Below are 27,220 nucleotides of genomic sequence, written 5' to 3'. Positions count from 1 at the left end.
TCCCCATCTTTGGAAAGATTACAATTCTAAGCACTTATATCTGGTCTTTTCTTTGTTGGGTGGTTGTCCCCCCGCTTTTTTCTGTTTCTTAGGAGCATATGGTGGCTACATGTTGGCAGAAATTTCATTCTTCTGGATTCCAGGTAGTTGTAGCCACTATGGATTCCTGTTGCTAAAATGTGTTTTTATGCATTGGGAGCTAACATTTAACTCAAATTGTGGCTGAATGCATCTACACATGGGAAAAAAAGCAGAGTGTTACATCATGATGTGTTCAGACCAATGGTCATGGACTGGGTATATAAAGAGGCCCCAGCAGATAGTCTGCTAGAAGGCCAAGGAAGAAACATAGGGGTTCATTTTAGAGGAGAAAAAAAATAGTTGAGATCTGCATTTAGCACCAGGAGCTGTTCCTGGCTAGTGTGGCCTTTAAGCTACCAAACAGTGACTGCTCAAGTTGGGTGTTGGGATAAAACAGTGAACAGTGAGTTGTTAGGAGTGGAACGTCTGTGTGATCCACTGGGAAAAATGTTTGAGAGTAGATGCTGCAACAGGTCTGTAGCAGGGATGGGGATGAGAATCGGAGACAGATTTTATGGAGCTGCGGGAGAGGTGAAGATCTGAAGTTAGCCTAACTGCTTCCCAGGTGGAAGTAAAAAAGGGCTGGAGAGATGGTTCAGCCATTAAAGACAACCTTTTTTTAATATAATACCATTTTCTTTAGTAAGAGTTTAAAATATAATAGTTTGTAAAAACAAACATTTTTCAGATTTAATCAATTATATATAGAGAGGAAAGTCTAACATATATATGCATATATTGTAATCTTAATGTATTTATGTGATAAAAGTATTTCATAAATAAAACAGCAAAGAAAGCATCAAGTGGTTAGATTCACTTACAAAGAAAATGCAAAAGAGTAGGTGCCCAGTAGAAATAGCAGTTTAAGATTTCTGGTTACAAATCACTATACCCCAAAATTCTAATTTTGAAATTATTCTTCTATTTCATCAACATTTTCAAGCTATTTTCTGAGAAAAATGTATATTGCTTAGTGATGAAGAACTTGGTAGATAAAAAACAAATCTTAGCAGAACACCAGTGGCTCAGGCTTTAAGATAAACATTGATAAATAGGACCTCATGAAATTGAAAAGCCTCTGTAAGCCAAAGGACAATGTCAATAAGAACAAATGGCACCCTATAAATTAGAAAAAGATCTTCACTAGCCCTACAAAGGACAGAGGGCTAATATACAAAATACATAAAAGGCTCAAGAAGTTATATTTCAACAAACAAAATAACATGATTGAAGAGAACTCTGTACAGAGAAATCTTTAATGACCAAGAAGCACTGAAAGAAGTGTTCAATGTCTATAGCCATCAGGGAAATGTAAATCAAAACAACTATGTGGTTCCATCTTACATCGATCAGAATGGCTAAGGCCAAACCCTCATGCTAATGAGGATTTGGATAAGGGGAACATTTCTCCATTGCTGGGGGGATTGCAAACTTATTCAGTTGCTCTGGAAATCAATCTGGCAGTTTCTCTAAATTTTGGAAATAGTTCTACCTGAAGATCCAGCTCAATCACTCCTGGGCATATATCCAAGTGTTCCACCATGCCCCTAGGACATGTGCTCCACTATGTTTATAACAGCTTTATTCATAATAGCCAGAAACTGGAATCAACTAAAATGTCCCTCAAGTGAAGAATGGATACAGAAAATGTGGTTCATTTACAGAATGCAATACTATTACATCATGGCATTATGAATTTTACAAGCGAGTGGATGGAAGTAGACAATATCCTGTGTGAAATAACCCTGACCCCAAAGGACACCCATTGTATGTCCTCACTAATAAGTGAATATTAGCTATAAAGTACAGGATATTCTTGGTACCACCTCATAGATCCAAAGAAGCTAAACAAGAAGGATGGCCCAAGTAAAGATGTTTGAATCTCACCTAAAAGGGGAAATAAAAAAATTAGAACAGGGAGCTATCATGACTGCCCTCCAAAGGAACCAACAAACAGCTAAAAGATTCAGATGCAGATATTTACACCCAACCAATGGACAGAAGCTGATGACCCCTATGGTTGAATAGGGAAAAGCTAAAAGAAGCTGAGGAGAAGGGTGACCCTAGAGGAAGACCAGCAGTCTCAACTAACCTGAATTCCCAAGATCTCTCAGATATGGAGTCAGCAACCAGGCAGCATACACCTGTTGATATGAGGCCCCGAACACATATACATCAGAGGACTGCCGAGTCTGAACTCAGTCAGGTAAGATGAACCTAACCCTGGAGAGACTCGGTGCCCCAGGGAGTGGGGAGGTCTGTGGGGTGGGGAATCAGTATGGGGACATCCTTTTGGAGATGGAGGGAGGAGGTATGTTCTGCAGAACAGTCAGAGGGTGGACCAGGAGGACAGTAAAGTCTGGACTGTGAAAAAAGATTAAAGAATAATAAAAAAAATGCTTAGCTTCTTACTGTTATCTATTGATCCAGGATTATGAAGAAACTGACTCAGAGATTACAATCTAAATAACTAAGGCAGAGATAACTAAGTCTTCTAAAAGAGAAAATTCCATTATCTATAATTACTTATTTCTTTTAGTTCTCCTAAGGTCTGCCAGGATGAATCCCTTAATTTTGCAAATGACTACTTTAAACTGATTTCAACTTGGTAGACATCTCTATGATTCTTTTGAAAAGGCTCTGTCCTTATCCCCTTCAAATTCTGTATCTCTTCAAAAGTTTTACTGAGAACTATAGACAATAAATTACCTAACTAGATAACATATATCACCCCATCTAGACTCTGTGAGTATCATGGAAAACGGGGCAGAAAGAATGTAAGAGCAAAAACCTAGAGTTAAGACTGCCAAATACCATCTTCTGTTCATGTCAAAGTCTTTCAATCATGATTTCACAGAAGCAGTGATTCAATTACATGAACTGGACATGTGCAAGACTCTAAGTGTCAATAGTTAGTCATGGATGTAGAAGGGGTACATGGGTCCTTACCCCTCTCCTTGGAACTCTTGGATATTAATGGATTCTGAAAGACTGACAATCAGTATCTTAAAATGTATATTTGGTGAACCTATAAGTCTCCATTGGACAGTCCTATACCATGATCATGTAGACAATACTGGTTAAATCCAGTGTTTCCCAAAATAAAGTGAAGGCGTGAACATGAGAAATATAGTAAGGAGAGGGACATTGTATCTGTAAAATTTAGTGCTAAAATACAATGCACATCATTGGAAGTATTGCTACATGTTATAATAGTTTCTGAATTATTGTGTAGTATATATGTTTTCTTTTATATTATTACAGAAAATGGTCCTAAATTCCATTTACAATGCTATAGTAACTCATATATTTTAAGTTTTGATGATCCAATTCCTAATTACATATAACACCATATGATTTTAAATGTCACATCTATGTAGGTAAACAGTAGTGGTATATGGCCTCTTTGTCACACTATTGAAATATCTGAGGATTTAGAGAGATCAAAGTTGAAGAACACTTATTCCATCTTCCATGAATTTCAATATGTTATTAAAATTCTAGCCCTGGCATTGTTTATTAGCTGGCATTTTACACTGAGTTAGTATAGATTAGGTTGTAACTAGTTTCTGCCCACAGAGTCAAAAGCCAACGAAAAATCAATAAAAGTCTCAACCACTTTTATACTTTTTTCTGATGTAATTTTCCAGAAATAGAGTGTGCAGCATAGATAAATAGCTAAATTCTGCATCTAAAAACCATTATATTCTACCATAAAATTGTTGTACAATGTAACTTAATGTTCAAAATAGAAAGAGTAGACATAATTGCATTCTGTATGTAAATGTTTTGAGTTGTCAGAAAATATTCTTTGGAGAGAGAAATAGACATGGGGTAAGATGGTAACATAGCTAACACAATGAGAAAGCATAAAATAGAGTTGGAAAATATCTTTCACCTATTAACATTATTTTATAAATAAATAAACATTGTGGTCTTATAATTTTCAGAGTACAGTGATGACTGAGAGAAGAAAACTTGGAATAGAAGTTGTACAAATGATGTTTAAGTTATTGTGAAACCAGTAGCCCATACAACTTCATTTTTATGCAATTCTTGCATCAGTGAAGAATACATTGATCTATCAGGCAATTTAAATGGGGAATAAAAGGTTTACTTAGAAGTTGTAGAATATTAATAATATATCACAAAATTTCTTCTTGTGTGTACTGTGTGGTCTGTATTGCATAAGTGGAGGGCATGTGTATATTTGTGATAAGTGCATCTGATTATCCAAGTGTGTACACCTAAGTACATATGCAGAGGTCAGAGCAAGATGTCTGATAAATAACTTCCTCCATTTATCTATGCTTTATTCTCTTGAGACTGTGTTTCTCACTTTACCAAAAGATCTCATTATAGGTTAGGCTGTCTAGCCAGTGAACTCCTGAGATCTGCCTGTCTCAACTCCACTGGAGTGGAGATTACTGGGATCACTAGCACCCAGACAAGCTGGGCTTTTTAAAAAGAATCCTGTATTGTCAGACTTAGCTTCTTAGGCTTTCCAAGAAGCATCTTTATCCAGTAAGACCTCTTCCAAGACCCTCGAAATTGAGCATTTTGGAGAAAAAAAGAGTTGAGACAAAAACATGTCACTATGATAAGAATCAATATATAAAATGATCAATATATGCAGGAACAAACTGATTTGATTATCAGGCTAAATCATCTGAAGGGTAAAAGACATTTCTATCTCTTCAGCTCATAAAGAGATATTTTGGCTGGTGTGAAGGCTATAGAAAGAATTCTATTATTTCCTAATATGTTGTGCTTACTTTGGTTTATTAGAAATGAACTCATTATCGTCTAAAATATAGTCTTATATATCATAAATAGTTATGATTTACGGACACTCCAATCATTGTGAAATAAATTAACAGAAAAAGCTGAAAGTAAACATTCAGTTCTAGAATCTTGCTTAATTTTTAAAGTGTATTGGTGGCTTTTAGCTTTGACAATGAAAGTGAAGAAGAAAGAAAACATTATTATACTTTGTTACATAAAGATTGTTTTAAATATTTGACTTGAATTTTTAAAAGTAATATTGTCAGAGGCTTCATAGCTTCTGAGTATCAGACTTATTTTAGCTAGACTATGAAAATTTTTGTGCAGACAGGCAAATCAGACCCAAATATATAACTCTTTTCTATGTATTCTCTTTCAATTACAATGCATTCTAAATCAGTCTATAGCAAACATATTTAATTAAAGCCAATAAATTTAAATGCCATCCGATAATTGTTATCCTTTTTATATCTAAAATGCAGTTACATTTCTTTTTTTTTTTTATTGCTTGCTATCACCATGGCTTTTGAAGTGAAAATGATTTCCTTTATTTTCCCAAAAAGGAGAATTTAAACATTGGAGACCTTTAAAGTTAAAAACAAAGTACCTATTCAACTTTAGCATCAAATGAGATTTCTGAGTCTATAGATTCCAATGGACAAGAAAGCTGACTTTCAACTACATAAACAATTCACAATTTCAAGCAGTTCAGCCATATTAATTAAAATAGAAAACTCTCAAGTTCATGAGTAAAAGATTTTATAGACATTCATAAATTACAAGGAAAGTAGTGTAAGGGGGCATATAACGGATATCTAAGAAATAAAGAGTATTATTAAAGTTTTCCTTCTGGATTCTGACAAAAATTAGACAAACGAACACCTCACAAGAGAGCATCATACTTCACTTATGTGCATCTGTCTCGTAAGGCTGGATATATATTTCCTAGAATCAATCTCATGCCTTGTGAATCTGAAAACTCTGAGGCTCATGCACATTACTGCATAATCAAAGAAGTGCTGAAGGCTTTTATTACAACATGCGCATTTTACTCAACTTCTATTCTGACTATGAGAAGGAATTTCAAATTACTATGTCAACAATAGTCCAACATTTCAGAGCAGTATCCCATGGGTAGGGTGGGGAAGGAAATATTTCTAACAGGAGCTATAAAAGGGACCAAGCACTCACAGGCAAACTTCCTGAAAGGTGGATACTTTAGCTTATATATTCAATTAGAAGAGTGATCAGAAAAAACAAAGGATTAATATATCACAAAACAATAATTTTGATTAGAGACTAATCTATCGAAGTCTTTATGGAATAAAGTCTCCGAAGCAAAAAGCTAATGGAAAATGAAAGGTCAGATTGTTTTTTTTTTTTAGTGATAAACCAAATCTTACGAGACCCACCAATTTTTATGTAAGTTATGGTGTAATAAAATATTGAGTTAAAAAAAAATTAAAACATAAAGGTTGTTCTTGTTGGTCAACATGCCCAAATTAGGAAATATTTAAGAAAACTGAAATGCCCCTGTATATGATGGGATTTCTCAGAAAGGATCAATATGTGGGAAAGTTACATATCTCACTGTGGGTGCACTTTACAACAAAAGAGAGGTGTAAACAAAAAGCATTAAAAACAAAACAAACAAAGAACAACAAAAAGGCAGCATAGGCTTATCTTCCTTGTATTTTTTCCTGAAGAAGTATGTATTGCTGCTATCAGCTATCATTTTTATCAGACCCCAACTTCTTTGCTTTGCAATGTGAACTTAACCCCAGTGGTTTTGCAGGATCCTCAAGGACTTCATGACCAGATTGTGACTGGTGCAACTTTATCTCCTTGGATTGCGTGGTTAAAGGAATTTTCCACTTTAGTGGTTAGATAGCTTTAGCTATTGTTAGACTATCCAGACTTCATAACCTCAATTAAAGCACCAATTCCCTGAATGCTCCTGTCTGTCTTTATCTCCTCCTTTTTCCCCATCTCTCTCTCTATGGATTTTATTGATTCCTTACCTCAAGAAAAGACTTGATGAATAAAACAACTCTTAAAATATATGTCAGAAAATTAAAGAATCTTTGACTTCATGTTGTCCTATGAAAAATGCTTAACTATGTGAAACTATTGATAATAAAATAGGCTGACAAAGGTTAAGTGTGGAAAGTTTACCAGTGAATAGGCATTCCATATTCTATGCAATCATTCTGTTCATTATCTTGCTTCACGTTTCACAGTAAATGAAAGTCTCTCTCAGTTCTTCTTGAGGTAAGGGCTAAGAAATTATTATCTCCTACTTCTTAACAGATAGTAGTATTCATATTATTGAATTTTAACAGAAAGAGGCATTTGATACAAAATTGAAAGTGGATATAGTATTCAGTTCTACATTTATATTGCAATAAAGTTAAATAAAAATCTAAAAATAAAACAATAATAAATTTTTACTACAGCTAAGTATAGACTATCATGAAAGAACATATATGATATCCATATCGTGGATTAACAAAGTTCACAAATGAGACATAGCCTTTAGAAAATTGTTATCACATCAATTCTGCTACAATGATAGTCTTATGGCTTTAACAAGTGCTCAGGAATCTGCTCATGCTACAAATTCTGTAAATCATAACCTTGGGAATGCATTTGTGAAAATGTATCTAAAGAGGATGAATGAAGGACCACCCACCATGAATGTGTGTGACACTACACCCTGTGCTTGAGCCAGATACTATAAAGACAGAAATATGTGACAGCAATTCCAGTACCAGATTCTCCTTCTTGGCTCACCAAGACATAAACTGTACTTTTTTTGCCTTGTTTTACCTATCATGATGGACTTAAATATTTGAAATCAAATACTAAGCTCATTATTTTTCCCTATGTGCCATGTTGCAGAAACTAGGTTCTGGAACCTTGGCAAGGGGAAATCAAGAATATATATATATATATATATATATATATATATATATATATATATAAGTTTATACACACACACATACACAAACAAACAGTGATAGATATGGCACGACATACTGTTCTTTTCTGCTCTCACAGAAACTTGGAACCTCAACGTACTCATTAATTATGAAACAAGGGGAAAGGTTTGTTGCAGGAAAATGAACTGGCATGTTCCCATGCTTGTACCCCTAACTCTCTCCTGGGATAGCAAGCAGCACAGAGCCATCCACAACATTGTGTAAACCTTCTTGCTACCTTAATTTGAAAAATAAAGTCTAGAGCCAGTTATTGGTCAGAAAAAGGGAAGGTGGAGCTGAAAGTTGGGAGAGAGAAGAAAAAGGAGTGGGAGAAAGAGAGGAAAACAGAGGAGGAGGTGGAAGGAACGTGGAGCAGAGGCACAAGTCCTGGAGAAACCACAAGTTATAAGGGGTCTCGTAAATGGGGAAGATGATAGTGTAGTGGTAGGTTTGCCCAATGTAGGTGCACAGCATGTGTAGATATTAATTGAATTGTGTTTTCATTGCTGGGGCATGTTTAGGTTGGACAATTACCACAACAAAGGTTAGTCTTGGTTGATTACTGTATACAAAACAGTCTTTTGCTACATCATTTTGGAGGAACAAGCCACAGTTGCTAGCCACACACTAATTCTCATACTCTGACTCTCAAGGAAATATTTGCTATTTCTCTTGAGTCTGTCCCATATTGGTAGTGATTTCTCCAATATACCAAAAAGTAATTTGATCACAGTCATAAAAATTAACAATGTAACTTTACTTCATAGACCATAACAGAATGGCGTGTAAACATATACAGCATAAGATTGAGCTATATCTAGACAGGGCTAATTAAAATTTGAGTGTATATAAAAGTAATTGAGAAGTTTATATGATGCAACCAAGTTCTAAAATTGTACATTAAGAACTTTGAGCTGTGATGTAAAGACTGTACTTTTTTCCACAATACATAAATGCAAGAGTATTAAAAACCTGGGATGAGTAAAAGACCAAGTTTCCAAAGTTTATATAATAGTATCTACCTATTGGATTTGATTCTGTGATAAACACAGATTTGGGAAATGACTTGGAGTGATCAAGTTGAGAAATAGTATCAACCCCTCACTTTTTTCAGAACTGGAAAATAGCCTTCTTATTTTAAACATTGATTTTTTTTTTACTGATTTCTATATCAATAACTTATAAATTTAAGCATATATTATGCTAATGTACTTATGTCATGAAAAAATATGTTTTCCATTCAGATTTAAAGTAAACAACACATTCTGTTTGGCACCAGTCCCATGCCATCTTGGGTGCAAACTCAGCAGGCCCTAGCACACCCAGGATCTTTGGATCACTGGTGAGTAGAAACTAATATATGTTCCAAAAAACCACGAGGGTCTTGTGCCAGCAGGAACAGCGACAAAGGAAACCCACCCAACCAGCAGCTGGGGTTAATTCCCATTGGTGACAGCCCAGCACCATCTTGGGCACTAACTCAGCAGGCCCTAGCACACCCAGGATCTTGGGATCACTGAGACCAGTCTACTCAGGAAAGCATGTGGCCAGCAGAAGCAACAGAGCTTCTTAGACAGGGTCCCTTTGGGCCTTCAATCTCAGCCTGGATGCAGAACTGAGAGCCAGACCCCTAGGCACCTTCCTCAACCAGAGTTGAGTCAGTCTCCAGGGAGGGCTCTGACCCTAGGTCTCAGGAGGTGGATTTGAGCTCCAGACTTCTGTGCATCTTCCCTCCAAGAGGAGAGCTTGCCTGATTATGGGACACAATGAAAACGGTGCTAAGAGAAAAACCCATAGTTTTGAGTGCCTCTAAAAAGAAACTAGAGAGAGTACACACTAGCAGCTTGACAGAACACATACAAAAATCTCTAGAACAAAAGGAAGCAAATTCACCCAAGAGGAGTAGACATGCAAGAAATAATCAAACTCAGCAGTGAAATAAACCACATAGAAACAAAAAGAACTATACAAAGAAACAAACAACCAAACCAGGGGCTGGTTCTTTGAGAAAATCAACAAGATAGATAAACACTTAGCCAGAATAACTAGAGGGCACAAGGACAGTATCCTAATTAACAAAATCAGAAATGAAAAGGGAGATATAACAACAGCACATAAGGAAATCCAAAACATCATTAGATCCTACTACATAAAGCTATACTCATCAAAACTGGAACACCTGAATGAAATGGATGAATTTCTAGACAGATAACAGGTACCAAAGTTAAATCAGGATCAGATTAAGGCCTAAACATTCCCATATTCCCTGAAGAAATAGAAGCAGTCATTAATAGTATCCCAACCAAAAAAAGCCCAGGACCAGATGGGTTTAGTGCAGAGTTCTTTCAGACCTTCCAAAGAAGACCTAAGTCCAATTCTCTTCGAACTATTCTACAAAATAGAAACAGAAGGTACTCTACCCAATTCACAATTACTTTTATACCTAAACCACACAAAGAACCAACAAAGACAGAGAACTTCAGACCAATTTTCCTTATGAATATCGATGCAAAAATACTCAAGAAAATCCTCTCAAACTGAATCTAAGAACACATCCAAACGATCATCCATAATGATAAAATAGGCTACATTCCAGGGATGCAGGGATGGTTTAATATACGGAAATCCATCAAAGTAATCCACCATATAAACAAACTCAAAGGCAAAAACCCACATGATCATCTCCTTAGATGCTGAGAAAGTATTTGACAAAATCCAACACCCATTCATGATAAGTCTTGGAAAGATCAGGAATACAAGGTCCATACCTAAACATAATAAAAGCAACATACAGCAAACCAGTAGCCAACAAAGTAAATAGAGAGAAGCTGGAAACAATCCCACTAAATCTGGAGGATATCATCCTGAGTGAGGTAACCCAATTACAAAAGAACACACATGATATGCACTCACTGATAAAGGGATATTAGCCCAGAATATCCAAGATACAATTTGCAAAACACATGAAACACAAGAAGAAGGAAGACCAAAGTGTGGATACTTCACTTCTTCCTAGAATGGGGAACAACATACCCATGGAAGGAGTTTCAGAGACAAAGTTCAGAGCTGAGTCAGAGGAAGGACCATCCAGATACTGCCCCACCCGGGGATCCATCCCATTTACAACCACCAAACCCAGACACTATTGCATATGCTAGAAAGGTTTTGCTGACAGGACCCTAATATAGCTCTCTGTGAGGCTCTGCCAATGCCTGGCAAATACAGAAGTGGATGCTCACAATCATCTATTAGAAGTAACACAGGGCCCCTAGTTAATGAGCTAGAAATATACCCAAGGAGCTAAAGGGGTCTGCAACCCTATAGGAAGAACAACAATATGAACTAATCAGTACCCTCCCCCGACCCAGAGCTGTGTTGCATACGTAGCTGAGGATAGCCTAGTTGTCCATCAATGGGAGGAGAGGCCCTTGGTCTTGCAAAGATAACATGCCCCAGTACAGGGGAATTCCAGGGCCAGGAAGTGGGAGTGGGTGGGTTGGGGGCAGGGAGAGGGTTTTGGAGGCATTGGGGATAGCATTTGAAATGTAAATGAAGAAAATATCTAATAAAAAGAAGTAAATAGCTACTCTAGTTTTCAGTGTTTTTTTAACATTTTAATTTTTAAATTTATATTTTTGATAATTTTGGATACAAATATAATGCATCCCAATTGATTTTTATTAAAAATGTTTCTTGTATGTGTATGAGTGTTTTGCCTGCATGTACACCTTTATATCAAAATTGTTGCTGTTGTGCACAGAGTCTAAAAGAAGATATCAGACCCTCTAGCAGTAGAGTTAACACAGGGTTCTTAGAATCATACCTGGGGCCTAGAATAGTAATTTAAATGTGTTTTTAATTCTGATTGGTAAGTTAAACATATTTAAGAAAAATTGTGAAAACATGGCTGACTTCAACAGAAAGGAAGAAAGGTCATTATTAGCCAATGACCCTTTTGGGTTTTTTGTTTGTTTGTTTGTTTGTTTGTTTTTGTTTTTTTGTGTTGACATCTAGAACTAAATTAGATAGTTTTCTTTCAATAGAAACAAAACATGATGTCATAGCTTCAAAGCAGAAAAGAAAGACAATACAAACTCTAGCTAGCTTCAATATGGAAAGGTCCATGATTCAAATAGCATTACTCTTCTATAGCAGCTCAGAATAAACCCAAGAAGCAAAATCATTTCACCCCTAGATCAGGTTTATGAAGAAGAATGTGATTGGAGTATAAAAAGGAAGTCACCTTGTGCAACCACTTACTTTCATATTGTACTATTCTGAGAGAGAACCAGATGATGTCAAAGTTGGCTTATGACTTATACAAACATAAAAGATGAATTAGGAATGAGCAACCGTTTTTCATCTGTGGTGATTTGTTATATAGTCTGGCATATGGACTGGTGGAAAGGATCATACAACGTTTGTGTTGGCAAGTATGTTTCCATATTTCATGGTTGACAGCTAAGCCCCTCAATTTTTTTGAGTGTCATCAGAGAGTTAGCCTTTGTGCATCTACAGAATAGGTCAGACTATCTATGCAGCAGCTTCATTTTTTCAAGGCAGGCTGTGAACCTAAAGCAGTTCTCTGAATCTGTTGTTGGTTTGTCTTTAAAGCAGCTGAGCCTTCAGGCTGCCTAAGAGCATGAATTCAAGAATCAGTTAAATGATGTCATCCTATCGATAACTAAATTAACTGGAGAAATGAAAGAGACTTTTAGTTCTTACTAGTGACAAGAACAATCAGAGTCATGCCTTCGCAAGCTTCTAGGCTGAATAATTAATCAACAATGGTACCTATCAGCTTTTATATGCAAACTTACAGTAAGTCTAACCAGAAAAACTTAAGTAAAGGTCTAGCAGTCAAGTCCCACAAAGAGCCACTGGTTTTTTTCTTTTTTCTCAGTTGTATGGCATGGGGTGACACAACACGGAAGGAGGTGCTGAAGGGGAGCCAGTAAAGGGGGCATAACATTTGGAAAATAAATAAATAAAATAATTTTAAAAAATAAAATGAAGAAAATGGTTTATGGTTTGACAGTGCTACAATTCACTGATACTTGTTGATTTTCTCCATCCAGGCAGGTAGAATATACTGAGAACACCATTCATTATTCCTGCTGCCTTTAGTTTCTCAAAAGGAACAGTAATTGTGTGTGATCATTTTCTAGAACTCTGGATTAATCTTGTTGGATCCCATTAGACGATTGTCCATAATGAGACAATTTCTTTGATTGTATTTTGAACTACTAAAGCATACAAACATACGATGATGTTGTGAACATTTTTTTTTTGCAATGGCAGATCCATTTGACCTCAAAAATGTTACTTTGTATTTTTCATCCAGAAGTGTACATATTTTTTTCTGTATATGTGTGTGCGCATGCATGTGCATATGTGCTTTCCTCTCTACAAATACAGTGAGAAAAGTTTGACACATCTCTGAAGGTGAACATGGATGAGAAAACCCAAGTGCCTAACTTGTGGAAAATAATCAAGGTAAATGATAATCATCATAATGATAACCATTTTCGAATTTGAATAGATCTTGTAAAAATATCAGTGTTGTACATCTAATGGTTTCGTGCAGGTACAATGCATATGAGCCCTTATCTCCTTGGACTCTTCTCCTTAGATAAATCTACATATAAATTCTAATTAGCAACATCTCTACTGCCTCTCATCAGGGTGGAAGGGATTGCTGTCTTATCGACATGATAACTTCTCTTCATTTTCCCATTCAGCGAAGAGTGACAATATCAAAGCATTGTCCTGCTGACTCATTTAAATCTTAATTTACACTGCTTGTACTATAAACTATCATTCACACTGGAGAGTGCTTAGTGCACTTTCCTTCAGTTGAGCCCTCAGGGACGAGACACAGGTTGCTTTTATGTCCATTCGTCAGGTAAACATCATGAAGAAAGCCATATTGAAACAGACACATTTTGAGTTGTGGAGCAGCAGATATCTAGAGCAATTTCAACTGCCCCTGGATATATTTCAAAACCCACGGGTTTTGTTGATGGATTGGATGTGAAGTGTCAGAGCAAGCATGGAGTGAAAAATAACTTGGAGCTTTTAAAAATTTCCCCAGCTGTACGTGTGGGTTGGTTTTTATAATTCAGAAAACCTTTCATTTACACATCACTGATCCAAGTTTGGTACTCTTTGCCATTGTGATTTTATTCCCCCCTCAAATTTTAAATTATAATTAACGACAAAATAACATAAGAATAACAGCAACAAATCTGTTGACAGAGAGGCTTATTATGATTTACATAGCAGGATAGAGATTTTATGAGACCTGGATGGCAAAGTGGAAATATCTCCTGATAATTGTAATATTTGTAATCATGAAGATGTTTGTGACGGAAATATGAGCAGGAAATGTGGCATGTAGACAGTCACAGATTAGAGAATATATATTTCCAATATTTATTTATATTTATATATATATATATGTTTATATATTTATATTTCCAAATATATATTTCCAAAATTACTCAAGTTAGAAAACATGCTAATATTCAACAAATGGTGCTGGTCTAACTGGATGTCTGCATGTATAAGAATACAAATAGATCCATATTCATATCCCTGCACAAAACTCAAGTCTATGTGGATCAAAGACCAAAACAAAAAACTAGACAAAGCTAGATCTTATAGAACAGAAAATAGTAAATAGCCTTGAACACATTAGTACAGGAGACAACTCCTTGAACATAGCACCAATGCATAAGGCACTAAGATCAACAATTAATAAATGAGACCTCATGAAGATAAAACGATTCTATAAATCAAAGGACACATTTAATAGGACAAAATGGCAGCCTACAGATTGGGGAAAAAATCCTCACCAAGCCTATGTCTGAATGAGGGCTAGTATCCAAAATATATAGAGAACTCAAGAAGTTAGACATATACATCCCAAGTATCCCAATTAAAAATGATGTACAGAGCTAATCAGAGAATCGTCAACAAATTCATCTCTAATGGCCACGGAGCACTTTAAAGAAATGTCCTGATCCTTAGTCATTAAGGAAATGCAAATACAAATTGACTCTGAGATTCTTTCTACCTTACAACCATCAGAATGGCTAAGATAAGATTCTCAAGCTGCAGCACATGCTGGTAAGGCTGTGGAGCTTGCTTCATACACAGCCACATAATTACCCCACTGTTGGTGAGAGAGCAAACTTACACAGCCACTTTGGAAATCAATTTGGTGGTTTCTCAGAAAACTGGGAAGAGTTCTATCTTAAGGCCTAACTACCGTTCCTAGGCATATATCCAAAAGATGTTATTCTACAGCACAAGAACACTTGCTCAACGTTTTTATTTTTTCCCGAGACAGGGTTTCTCTGTAAAGCCCTGACTATCCTGGAACTCACTTTGTAGACCAGGCTGGCCTTGAATTCAAGAAATCCACCTGCCTCTGCCTCTGGGATTAAAGTGCTGGGATTAAAGGCGTGCACCACCACGCCCAGCTTTCAACTATTTTCATAGTGGCTTAATTCATAATAGCCAGAAACTGGAAACAACCCAGATGTCCCTCAACTAAAGAATGAATAAAGAAATATGGTTCATTTACAAAATGTACTACTACTCAGCTATTAAAAAATGAGGACATCATGAAATGTGCAGGCAAATGGATGGAACTAAAAACTATCATCAGAGTGAGGTAACTCAGACCCAAAAGGACAGGCATGGTATGCACTTACTTATCAGTGGATATTAGCCATAAAGTACAGTATAGCCATGTTGAGTCTACAGACCCAAAGAAGCCAATTAACAAGGAGGGTCCAAGGGAGGATGGCTGAATCTTTCTCTGGGAAATAAATAGATATCTGAGGTGGGTGAAGGGAAGGACTGGGTGGGAGAAGGGATGGGGAGAAGAATAAGGTAGGGGTGAGATCACGTATAGAGAAATTAGTGGTGGGGAAACAGAAATTGGCAGTGGGAGGGACAATCTCTAGGATGTGCCAGACATCTGAGATACAGGAGGTCCCAGGGTGTCTATGTGTGAGACTCCTAGCAGTGGGGAATATGAAGCCTGAATTGGCCATGCAGCCAGGCAGGACTCCCAGTGTAGGCATAAGGACAGCAACCTACCCACAAATGCTTTGCCCCCAAATGTGTCCTGCATACAAGGTGTAGACAAAAATAGAGAAGAAGCTGATGGAATGGCCAACCAATGACTTGTGCAAATTGAGACCCATCCCATGGGCAAGGATCAATCCATGATGCTATTAATGACAATCTATTACATTAGCATTTATAATTTAGAGATGTAGAAACCGACAGCGAAACATTAGATGAAGCTCAGGAGTGAGGGATCTGAAGAGGACGGAGATTTCACAGGAAGACCAAGAGTCAGCTCACCTGGATCCTCAAAACCTCCTACAGACTGAACCATGAGTTCAGTGAGCTCAGCAAGCAAACAGTGAGCTCAGACTGGGCCTAAGCTACCTGCGCATACATAGCAGATGGATGGTTTGGTTTTCATGTGGGTCCCTCCACAAGTGGAATGCGGGCAGTATTTTATGTGTTGCCTGCCTCTGAATCCCTTTCCCATAATTGGGCCATCATGTTTGCCCTCTGTGGGAAAGCATGCTAGACCTGCAGTGTGTGTGGGTAGGGTGGGTGGGAGCACAATACCCAGTTGGGGATTCTCCTACTCAGAGGAGCAGAGGAAGAAGGAATATGGAGAGGTTTTGTGTTAGGGGTACTGGGAGGAGAAGGGTCCAATATTGGGATGTAAAGTGAATAACTAGTATATATTTTTTAAAAATTTAAAAACCTGATAAGATCAGCTTATTCCTATGATACACAGTGCTAATGACATGCAGTTCTGTAAAGTTAACTGTGGAGGCTGGTAAGGAGAGAAACTTACAAAAAGGGCTTCAAGATTTTCATATAACAGCAAAGTTCTCAGTAAAAGCAAATAATTTCATATACAGCCACATAGTTACAAAATTGTTAATAATTTATTAATTGAAACTTTGTCATCAAATAAATTATATTAGAGACAAATAAAAATATCTAGAAAAATTCTAAGAAATACATGGAATCACAAAATACTTAGAGCTGTCTTTGTCTCTGTCTCTCTGATCTCTCTCTCCATTTTTAGATTTTTCCTTTTTACTTATTCTCTCGTATATTAAGTCCTGACAGCAATTTCCCCTCCCTCCCCTCCACCAGTCTCTTCCACACTCACCTCCTCTTTTGTTACCTTCTTCATTCACCTCGCCTCAGAAAACATGAACCAACTACAGCGTAAGCTACAGTAAGACCAGTCACATGTTCTCACATCCAGGCTTGACGCAACCCAGTAGAAGGAAAAGGTCCCAAATGCTCCCACTGTTACAAATCCAACAAAACCACAGAGCTACATAAACATAACATATACGTGTAGGTCCCAGGTCAGACCTAGGGTCCCTGAGCCCATTTGAATCCAAGTCAATTGATTCTGTGAGCCATGTTCTTGCGTGATCTATGATCCCTCTGGCTCTCCCAATCCTTCCTTCCTCACCTCTGCTAAGACTCTGCCTTACATTTGTCTGTAGGACTCAGAATAGTGATTCTCAACCTGTGGGACAGCACCCTGTTTGAAATCACATATCCAATATTCTGCATATCAGATATTTATTTACATTACAATTCAGAACAGTAGCAAAATTACAGTTGTGAAGTCGCAACAACATAATTTTATCTTTGGGGCTCACTGCAACATGAGAAACTGTATTATAGTGTGTTAGTATTAGGAAGCTTGAGAACCACTAATTTAGATATATTCCAAAAGTTAATTAAGAGAAAATATATTTGTTTATGTAAACATATATGCCTCTGAAATAAAATATATGCACATATATGCATAGTAATCTCAAATCTCCTTACATTTTATAAGCTGAAAATCAATCTTTCAAAAACTATACAGCATTATTACAAGGTAAAATTTCTTATCAGGTGAAAAATTTAGTACTTTCATCTTATACATTCAGCAGCTGTTCAGAGTTCAATGGATTCACCTGACCCAGGAGAGAAGTCAGGCTAACAGACTGGAAACTCATTGAGTTTTTAAAGTGGAGGGCCAGTGAAACAGACCAGCAGTGTTTCAAAATGACAGGACGGTGTAAATCTGTTCTCTTAGCTCTTGATACAAATTTACCACTGATAAAAATATAACCTAGAGAGATGCTTGAAAGGATGTTATGATATAGAACAATAATTCGTGAATAGAGAAAATGCTTTCATTTTTAATTCTTAGAAAATTCAAGAAAGACAATCACCTGATAACTCCTATTTCCTCTGCGAGCATCTAACATGGTTCTTGTTGTTATGTTGATACTCATTTTTTTTTAATTTTTAATATTTTTACTACATATTTTCCTCAGTTACATTTCCAATGCTATCCCAAAAGTCCCCCATAGCGCCCCCCACTTCCCTACCCACCCATTCCCATTCTTTTGGCCCTGGCATTCCCCTATATTGGGGCATATAAAGTTTGCAAGTCCAATGGGCCGCTCTTTCCAATGATGGCCAACTAGGCCATCTTTCGATACATATGCAGCTAGAGACAAGAGCTCCAGGGTTCTGGTTAGTACATCATGTTGTTCCAACAATAGGGTTGCAGATCCCTTTAGCTCCTTGGGTACTTTCTCTAGCTTCTGCATAGGGAGCCCTGTGATACATCCAATAGCTGACTGTGAACATCCACTCCTGTGTTTGCTAGGCCCCGGCATCATCTCACAAGAGACAGCTATATTTGGGTCTTTTCAGCAAAATCTTGCTAGTGTATGCAATGGTGTCAGCGTTTAGAAGCTGATTATGGGATGGATCCCTGGATACGGCAGTCTCTAAATGGTCCATCCTTTCATCACAGCTATGAACTTTGTCTCTGTAACTCCTTCCCTGGGTGTTTTGTTCCCAAATCTAAGAAAGGGCACAGTGTCCACACTTTGGTCTTCATTCTTCTTGAGTTTCATGCGTTTAGTAAATTGTATCTTATATCTTGGGTATCCTAAGTTTTGGGCTAATATCCACTTATCAGTGAATACATATTGTGTGAGTTCTTTTGTGATTGTGTTACTTCACTCAAGATGATGCCCTCCAGGTCCATCCATTTGGCTAGGAATTTCATAAATTCATTCTTTTTAATAGCTGAGTAGTACTCCATTGTGTAAATGTACCATAATTTCTGTATCCATTCCTCTGTTGAGGGACATCTGGGTTCTTTCCAGCTTCTGGCTATTATAAATAGGGCTGCTATGAACATAGTGGAGCATGTGTCCTTTTTACCAGTTGGGACATCTTCTGGATATATGCCCAGGAGAGGTATTGCTGGATCCTCTGGTAGTACTATGTCCAATTTTCTGAGGAACCGCCAGACTGATTTCCAGAGTGGTTGTACAAGCTTGCAATCCCACCAACAATGGAGAAGTGTTCCTCTTTCTCCACATCCTCGCCAGCATCTGCTGTCACCTGAATTTTTGATCTTAGCCATTCTGACTGGTGTGAGGTGGAATCTCAGGGTTGTTTTGATTTGCATTTCCCTGATGATTAAGGATGTTGAACATTTTTTCAGGTGCTTCTCTGCCATTCGGTATTCCTCAGGTGAGAATTCTTTGTTCAGTTCTGAGCCCCATTTTTTAATGGGGTTATTTGACTTTCTGGAGTCCACCTTCTTGAGTTCTTTATATATATTGGATATTAGTCCCTTATCTGATTTAGGATAGGTGAAGATACTTTCCAAATCTGTTGGTGGTTTTTTTGTCTTATTGATGGTGTCTTTAGCCTTGCAGAAGCTTTGCAGTTTCATGAGGTCCCACTTGTCAATTCTCGATCTTACAGCACAAGCCATTACTGTTCTATTCAAGAATTTTTCCCCTGTGCCCATATCTTCAAGGCTTTTCCCCACTTTCTCCTCTATAAGTTTCAGTGTCTCTGGTTTTATGTGAAGTTCCTTGATCCACTTAGACTTGACCTTAATACAAGGAGATAGGAATGGATCGATTCGCATTCTTCTACATGTTAACAACCAGTTGTGCCAGCACCATTTGTTGAAAATGCTGTCTTTCTTCCACTGGATGGTTTTAGCTCCCTTGTCGAAGATCAAGTGACCATAAGTGTGTGGGTTCATTTCTGGGTCTTCAATTCTATTCCATTGGTCTACTTTTCTGTTGTTATACCAGTACCATGCAGTTTTTATCACAATTGCTCTGTAGTAAAATTTTAGGTCCTGCATGGTGATTCCACCAGAGGTTCTTTTATCCTTGAGAAGAGTTTTTGCTATCCTAGGTTTTTTGTTATTCCAGATGAATTTGCAGATTGCACTTTCTAATTCGTTGAAGAATTGATTTGGAATTTTAACGGGGATTGCATTGAATCTGTAGATTGCTTTTGGCAAGACAGCCATTTTTACAATGTTGATCCTGCCAATCCATGAGCATGGGAGATCTTTCCATCTTCTGAGATCTTCTATAATTTCTTTCTTCAGAGACTTGAAGTTTTTATTATACAGATCTTTCACTTCCTTAGTTAGAGTCACGCCAAGATATTTTATATTATTTGTGACTATTGAGAAGGGTGTTGTTTCCCTAATTTCTTTCTCAGCCTGTTTATTCTTTGTGTAGAGAAAGGCCATTGATTTGTTTGAGTTAATTTTATATCCAGCTACTTCACCGAAGCTGTTTATCAGGCTTAGGAGTTCTCTGGTGGAATTTTTAGGGTCACTTATATATACTATCATATCATCTGCAAAAAGTGATATTTTGACTTCATCTTTTCCAATTTGTATCCCTTTGATCTCCTTTTGTTGTCGAATTGCTCTGGCTAGGACTTCAAGTACAATGTTGAATAGGTATGGAGAAAGTGGACAGCCTTGTCTAGTCCCTGATTTTAGAGGGATTGCTTCAAGCTTCTCACCATTTACTTTGATGTTGGCTACTGGTTTGCTGTAGATTGCTTTTATCATGTTTAGGTATGGGCCTTGAATTCCTGATCTTTCCAAGACTTTTATCATGAATGGGTGTTGGATCTTGTCAAATGCTTTTTCTGCATCTAACGAGATGACCATGTGGTTTTTGTCTTTGAGTTTGTTTATATACTGGATTACATTGATGGATTTCCATATATTGAACCATCCCTGCATCCCTGGGATGAAACCTACTTGGTCAGGATGGATGATTGTTTTGTTGTGTTCTTGGATTCGGTTAGCAAGAACTTTATTGAGGATTTTTGCATCAATATTCATAAGGGATATTGGTCTGAAGTTTTCTATCTTTGTTGGGTCTTTTTGTGGTTTAGGTATCAGAGTAATTGTGGCTTCATAGAATGAGTTGGGTAGAGTAGCTTCTGTTTCTATTTTGTGGAATAGTTTGTGAAGAACTGGGATTAGATCTTCTTTGAAGGTCTGATAGAACTCTGCACTAAACCCGTCTGGTCCTGGGCTTTTTTTAGTTGGGAGACTATCAATGATTGCTTCTATTTCTTTGGGGGATATAGGGCTGTTTAGATCATTAACCTGATCTTGATTCAACTTTGGTACCTGGTATCTGTCTAGGAACTTCTCCATTTCATCCAGGTTCTCCAGTTTTGTTGAGTATAGCCTTTGGTAGAAGAATCTGATGGTGTTTTGGATGTCTTCAGGATCTGTTGTTATGTCTCCTTTTTCATTTCTGATTTTGTTAATTAGGATCCTTTCCCTGTGCCCTCTAGTGAGTCTGGCTAAGGGTATATCTATCTTGTTGATTTTCTCAAAGAACCAGCTCCTTGATTGGTTGATTCTTTGAATAGTTCTTCTTGTTTCCACTTGGTTGATTTCACCCCTGAGTTTGATTATTTCCTGCCGTCTACTCCTCTTTGGTGAATTTGCTTCCTTTTGTTCTAGTGCTTTTAGGTATGTTGTCAAGCGCCTAATGTGTGCTCTCTCTAGTTTCCTTTTGGAGGCACTCAGAGCTATGAGTTTTCCTCTTAGAAATGCTTTCATTGCTTCCCATAAGTTTGGGTATGTTGTGGCTTCCTTTTCATTGAACTCTAAAAAGTCCTTAATTTCTTTCTTTATTCTTTCCTTGACCAAGGTATCATTGAGAAGAGTGTTGTTCAGTTTCCACGTGTAGGTTGGCTTTCTATTATTTATTTTGTTATTGAAGATCAGCCTTAGTCCATGGTGATCTGATAGGATGCATGGGACAATTTCAATATTTTTGTATCTGTTGAGGCCTGTTTTGTGACCAATTATGTGGTCAATTTTGGAGAAGGTACCATGAGGTGCTGAGAAGAAGGTATATCCTTTTGTTTCAGGATAGAATGTTCTGTAGATATCTGCCAGATCCATTTGATTCATAATTTCTCTTAGTCTCTGTGTCCCTGTTTAGTTTCTGTTTCCATGATCTGTACATTGGTGAAAGTGGTGTGTTGAAGTCTCCCACTATTATTGTATGAGGTGCAATATGTGCTTTGAGATTTACTAACGTTTCTTTGATGAATGTGGCTGCCTTTGTATTTGGAGCATAGATATTCAGGATTGATAGTTCCTCTTGGAGGATTTTACCTTTGATGAGTATGAAGTGCCCCTCCCTGTCTTTTTTAATGACTTTGGGTTGGAAGTCAATCTTATCAGATATTAGAATGGCTACTCCAGCTTGTTTCTTCATACCATTTGCTTGTAAAATTTTTTTCCAGCCTTTCATTCTGAGGTAGTGTCTATCTTTTTCTCTGAGATGAGTTTCCTGTAAGCAGCAAAATGTTGGGTCTTGTTTGTGTAGTCAGTTTGTTAGTCTATGTCTTTTTATCAGGGAGTTGAGTCCATTGATATTAAGAGATATTAAGGAAAAGTAATTGTTGTTTCCTGTTATTTTTGTTGTTAAAGTTGGCATTCTGTTCTTGTGGCTGTCTTCTTTTAGGTTTGTTGAGGGATTACCTTCTTGTGGTTCCTGTCCTTGTATTGTTTTTTTTCTGTTATTATCCTTTGAAGGGCTGGATTCGTGGATAGATAATGTGTGAATTTGGTTTTGTCGTGGAATACTTTGGTTTCTTCATCTATGTTAATTGAGAGTTTGGCTGGGTATAGTAGCCTGGGCTGGAGTTTGTGTTCTTTTAGTGTCTGTATAACATCCGTCCAGGATCTTCTGGCTTTCATAGTCTCTGGTGAGAAATCTGGTGTAATTCTGATAGGCTTGCCTTTATATGTTACTTGGCCTTTTTCTCTTACTGCTTTTAGTATTCTGTCTTTATTTAGAGCATTTGTTGTTCTGATTATTATGTGTCGGGAGGTATTTCTTTTCTGGTCCAGTCTATTTGGAGTTCTGTAGGCTTCTTGTATGTTCATGGGCATCTCTTTCTTTAGATTTGGGAAGTTTTCTTGTATAATTTTGTTGAAGATGTTTGCTGGTCCTTTGAGTTGAAAATCTTCATTCTCATCCACTCCTATTATCCGTAGGTTTGGTCTTCTCATTGTGTCCTGGATTTCTTGGATGTTTTGAGTTAGGATCTTTTTGCATTTTACATTTTCCTTGATTATTGTGCCGATGTTCTCTATGGAATCTTCTGCACTTGAGATTCTCTCTTCCATCTCTTGTATTCTGTTGCTGATGCTCGTATCTATGGTTCCAGATTTCTTTCCTAGGGTTTCTATCTCCAGTGTTGCCTCATTTTGGGTTTTCTTTATTGTGTCTGCTTCCCTTTTTAGGTCTAGTATGGTTTTGTTCAATTCCATCATCTGTTTGGATGTGTTTTCCTGTTTTTCTGTAAGGACTTCTACCCGTTTGATTATGTTATCCTGTTTTTCTTTAAGGATTTGTAACTCTTTAGCAGTGTTCTCCTGCAATTCTTTAAGGGATTTTTGTGCTTCCTCTTTAATGTCTTCTACCTGTTTACCAGTGTTCCTTTGTATTTCTTTAAGTGTGTTATTAAAGTCCTTCTTGATGTCCTCTACCATCATCATGAGATATGCTTTTAGATCCGTGTCTAGCTTTTCCGGTGTGTTGGGGTGCCCTGGACTGGGCGAAGTGGGAGTGCAGGGTTCTGATGATGGTGAGTGGTCTTGGTTTTTGTTAGTAAGATTATTACGTTTACCTTTCGCCATCTGGTAATCTCTGGGGTTAGTTGTTGTTGTTGACACTGTTTAAAGATTGGAGCAGAAGCTGAGTTCCACTCACCAGCAGTCTCAAAATCCTGTGGCCGGGGTCGTGGGTAGCTGGTGGTGTCAGCCAACCCTGCGCTCTAGCTACCCTGGTGCTTTTCTGACCTGAGAGGCTTGTGGCCCTACTGAGGCCAGATTTCTGCCTCCCCAACCAAAGCAGTCTCAGGTCCCGCATGATTGGACTCGAGCAGAAGCTGTGTTCCACTCACCAGCAGTCTCAAAATCCTGTGGCGGGGGGGGGGGGGTCCTGGGTAGCTGGTGGGTGTCAGCTGACCCTGTGCTCTAGCTACCCTGGTGATAGTCTGGCAGGAATTGGCCTGTGGTCCTACTCAGGCCGTTTTTCTGCTTCCCTAACTAATGCAGTCTCAGGTCCTGTGCGCAATTGGATTGGAGCAGAAGCTGTGTTCCACTCACCAGAAGTCTTAAGATCCTGTGGCGGGTGTTGTGGGTAGCTGGCGAGTGTCAGCCGACCCTGCGCTCTAGCTACCCTGGCGCTTTTCTGACCGGAGAGGCTTGTGGCCCTCGATACTCATTTTTTAATGTTGTGTTTCATGTGCTTCTTACAGACAACTCTCTCATGATTTTCTAAAGAAAAAATACACTTATATATGTTTAATTATGCTATCGTTTGTCATCTTCGTAGTCTATAGTGAACAAATATAAAAGATAAAGTTCATTCTTTTACTTGTGAACCAATTTCGTTATGAATTTTCTTAATGTATATATGACATAAGTACATTTCTACATAAAGAAAAAAATGGAAGGAACTAGTGTCAGTACATTGTACTAAGTGGCCAAGACTACAAAATTAAATGAGTAAAGTACAAGTTGGCATGTCAGAAAACATGTGACAGTCATTTAATTTTTAATAGTTGTAAGAAAAATATGTCACCATCTTTGTTCATTTTAAGCTGATGAATTTTAAAAGGTTTAAAGGCTTAAACTGATTTTTTAAAAGATTTAAAAATGTTTATTATTTTTAATAAAGTGTATGTGTATATGTCCATTTGTGGGTAAACTTTCATGCATGTAGGTACCCTTAGAGGCCAGAGGGAACATATACTTGGCCCTGAAATTAAACGTTGTACTGGACTGTGAGCTCCTTGATGTGGGTGCTAGAACAAAGCTGTGGTCTCCTACAAGGATACCACCCTTTTGTTGGTATTGTTCATTTATTTCTGTTACAATTTAATTACAGAATTTTTCTTTTCCTTCCCCTTCCTCTAAGCCCTGCCATATCCCCTCCTGAATCTACTTCAAATGGTTGGCCTCTTTTTATTAATTATTATATCACAGATTTATGTATTTATTTACATATGTATATATATATACACACATATATTTGCACTACATATGTGCATATATAAACATATATATGCATAAATATATTTCTGAATATAACCCACTTAGTTCATACAGTGTATATTTTCAGAGCTGACTGTTTGACATTGGACAACCAATTAGTGTGCTCTTCACTGGATATCACTTAACCTGCTAAGCCTGGCATGCTACATTAACTGCTAAGCCATACCTTTGGCCTTTCATTCTATTATTTATTTCATTCTATTATTTTTGAGAAATAACAAATATTTGTTTGCAATAACCTGAGTTTCTTAAAATTATCTTTTACCTCCTTTTAATAGACTTATTCATGCTATTTTTCATGTTATTGGTGTATGCCCACCACATATGTGCCTGGTGTTTATATAGTATGACTAGGTATTTGGTTTGTTATAACTGCAATTATGGTTATGAATCAGTATATATTTGCTCAAAATTGAAAAAAGTACTCTGTAAGAGCAACAACTATTATGGATTGTTGAACAATCTCCCCAGATCCCTTAATAATACGTTGAATTTCTTACGAAGCCTAGATGACAAGAACAAGGCTCTCCTGAGAGAACACATATAGATCTATTTCCTTATACTACCACATCTAACATCCAACTGCCTCCTTGGTCCATAGTCCTCCCACATCTTCATAGCCAGGAGCATGGACCTCTCCATTATTTCTGCCTTTTTCTCTTGGCTTCTCTATTAAAGTAACTATCATGGTTATGGCTAGACAACCCATTACATCAAGACCATTACTGTCACACATTTTAAGGTACATCACACAGTAGACTGGCTTCTAATGCTTGTAGTGCATATTTTACTAGAAGAAAATATCTTCAAAAAATTTAATAGAGCATTTAGAAAACCAAATATTATTTCCATGTAGATAATAAAAGGAAAATTTTCCATTTTAATTTTAATTGTCACTTCGAAGAGCCTTTTAATTTAATTTTTCTTAAGTACTTTACATAAAATATTGTACTCATAACGAATGCAAATTTCCACAGTACTGAAAAGAATATAAAAATATATAACCTTCCTTTAACATCTTATCTTCATCATAATAATACCCAATTCAAAATCATACTTCAATTGCAATGTAAAGCATTTAAATAAGCTAATATTCATATATACTAATATATGTATATGTGTATATATTTGATAATATAAACTGTCATTAAATGGCAGGGTAGTGTGGCATATTCATGGATAAAGGGAATAAGAGTTTAACTATTAGTGTTGGCAGGGTCCTAGGAAACAGGACAAGAGGATATGTGATAATAACAGGTAGTAGGGAACTTTCATCTCAATTGATCACTTACAGGAGCCTCATAAAAAATTATTTTTCAAGCCTTACTCTCAGGACAGCACAAAATCACACAATCAGATATTGGCATTGTGTATTCAATTGCTGCCTCTTAGATATTTGGGGATCAGAGGGTACTACTTTCAAAGTCTTGCTGTGTCTAACGAATACACTGAGGCCTGGTCATCCTAACATACATACACGCATATGCCCAAGCACACATTTTTCTGAGACAGGGAAATGCGTGAATCACAAAGGAAAAAAGGAAAAATAGGGAGTATGGTATGATCAAGGCTGTGCATTTAGCTGAGCTTGTTGTGTGTAAAGGTATTTGAAGTCCAAAGTATAGTCAGATTGATTATTTACTTTTTCTGAGATGTCTGTTAATTCTGAACAGGTTAAAACACAGAATATCAACACTTTCAGCATGTAATTATAAATGGTCTGAAAGCAAATAATAAATTACAGTTTGGTGAAATTTTAATTCATAATTGCAAACTTTGAATAGCATTTCTTAGACAAACTGTCTTCACAAAAACCCAACAGACTACTCTATGTAGCAATTAATCTACACAATCAGATATCAATAGT

This window comes from Mus caroli, unplaced genomic scaffold (assembly GCF_978045245.1).
Source record: "Mus caroli unplaced genomic scaffold, Mus_caroli_1 scaffold_12, whole genome shotgun sequence".
Lineage (NCBI taxonomy): Eukaryota > Metazoa > Chordata > Mammalia > Rodentia > Muridae > Mus > Mus caroli.
This window is presented reverse-complemented; position numbering follows the sequence as displayed.